Here is a 2211-nt window from a genome sequence, read left to right on the forward strand (position 1 = left end):
TCATTCTAACTTGACCTTGGAGGCTCACAGGTCGAAGTCATAAATATGTTTTTCTTCCATTTTTCCTAAGTGCCTCCAATGGGAAATATTGGTTCCTCAGTGGCCTAGAAGGGCCAGGCCCCAGTATGACCTCTGAGTTGAATCAAGTCATTTTAGATCTATAGTTGATTAAGCCTTGAAATCAAGAGCTGACAGGTTCCAAGAACCTGAGTTCTTAACATCCAACAGTCCAAGATTCCAGATTTCAGAGCTTTGCACTTAGGAACACTGAATTTAGAATCACACACTTTCAGAACTAGAGCCAGAATGTCCAGTCTCTGGAAATGAGCCAGTGGACCAAGGTCCAGCCGTTGTTTGCCTGGGACCCCTACTTCCCTCCTCCCCTCCTCTTCCTCCTTCCCTTCTTCCTCCTCCTTGCTTCCCCCTTATCTGCCCTCCATCCCAGCCTCTCCCCTACCCCCTCACTTCCTCGTTGAGCATCCCCAGCCAGTTATCCAGCAGGATGCATTATTAAGCAGCTGCAAGCCAGGGCTGGGAGCAGGCAGGGATGATGTAGGAAGTGAAGTTCACAGGAAAGAGCAGCTGCAACATGGCTTATCACTTCCGAAGGATGAAGCTCTCAAAGTCTGGGTCATGACAATCTGGCTCACGGGCATCTCCAGGGTTGCTGAGGTGTTCAACAGCTGCGTGCTTCCTAACAGGACCGGTAGTTCTCTGGAGCATGGGATTTTCTGGAGAAGAGCATGCTGTCACCATCATCCTGAGTGGGGCTAGGTCTCTCCCCTGCATATTCATCTAACTGCTGACATCCACCTGGACCCATGCACCCCCCATGGTGCCAGCCTTGGTCTCTGCATTCCTAAAGTCAGAGCACTTCTTCTTGAGACTGATATTCTACTTACAACCTTAGACATATGGTTTCTCCACCTATGCAAGAATCAGAGGAGCATTGAATCCTTGTGCTGGAAAGGTCTTTGGTGGGCTCATCAAATGAAGGCCCTTGGATTGTTTACAGGAGATGTTCTGGATTGATCCCAGCTCTACTTTTACCTTCCGAGGCTCCTACAACCCACCTTATGGCCCACAATTTTCCTGACCCCTCCCTTCTTTAACCACCCTCCTGCCCAATAGCTGTTTCTCTGCTCAGTTAGAAGCACTTGCCAAAGATCTGTAAGGTAAAGGAGCAACTGAGTGTAGGAAACAGAAACTTGCATTTGCCCTGAACACAGCTGCTCCCATAGAGTAGGTGCTGATCAGATTCTGAGCTCCCAAAGCTCCAGCTCCCAGACCTGGGCTGTGATGTTCCAACTCCCTGGGGATGCCTCCTCATCTGTTCACAAGCTGGGCACTGAGCGACCCAGGAGGCCAGGTGTGTCAGACTCCTGAGCAGCCACATCACTCTCCCAGGGTGCCCCATCTCCCACCCGCACTGCCTGGCACCACATCTCCCACATGCACACTAGTGACCATGATTCCTCCTGGGCACACAGTTTTGCAAGAGTAAAAAGTAGAGCCATTCAGCTGCTCGCCAGACATGAGGTCCCATGTCCCTGCCTAGACTCAGAAACCTGGAAATGTGGGGACCTTGAGAAACTGTATCTCTGAGATTGGTCCACACTGCATGGCAGCCAGAATGGACACTGCTACTCTTCTGGGGCACATCTGTGTTGGGAGACAGGCCCAGGGGCTGAGGGCAGAGTCTGGGGAGGGTCTGGGAAAGGGAGCCAGGAGGACAGTCCAGGTAGAAGGTACACAGGTCAAAGGCAGGAATGACATGGACCTCTGGGCCACAGACAGCCCAGAGGAAAGCCCAGAGGAGCTGGGTGGGACACCTCACTCCTCCCCTGCCAGTGCCTCTGCTCACCCTAGGAAAGAGGACTCACTTGAGAAAGCAGTGGGCAGCAGAAACCAGCCAGCGGGAGTTGATGAGGACAGCTCCACAGACATGCAAGCCCTGGTACATGGCTGGCCTGCCATGGCCACTGGCCAGCCACCACATCCTGACCACCAGAGATCCGCCACATCACCTTGGGTTTCCCGCAGCTGTGGAGACTCCCCTGCACCTACAATAGAGACATTGGTGAGACCCCAAATGCCACTACCAGGGAGGCCCCCTCCACTTCACAGATGGGAAAACCAAGGGCAAGTGTCCAGTGGCCTGGCCAAAAGGACACGGCTGCCTGGACTCTGCTTTACCAGCTCAGTCCACTT

At 52.9% G+C, this 2211-nt stretch overlaps 1 pseudogene; it reads right to left on the reverse strand.

Annotated features, from left to right (window-relative positions):
* Window positions 1-461: 461 nt before the first annotated feature.
* On the reverse strand, window positions 462-2063 carry LOC102161612 (annotated as a pseudogene).
* Between the last annotated feature and the right edge of the window lie 148 nt (window positions 2064-2211).

Source organism: Sus scrofa, unplaced genomic scaffold, assembly GCF_000003025.6.
Source record: "Sus scrofa isolate TJ Tabasco breed Duroc unplaced genomic scaffold, Sscrofa11.1 Contig2723, whole genome shotgun sequence".
In the NCBI taxonomy this organism is placed as follows: domain Eukaryota; kingdom Metazoa; phylum Chordata; class Mammalia; order Artiodactyla; family Suidae; genus Sus; species Sus scrofa.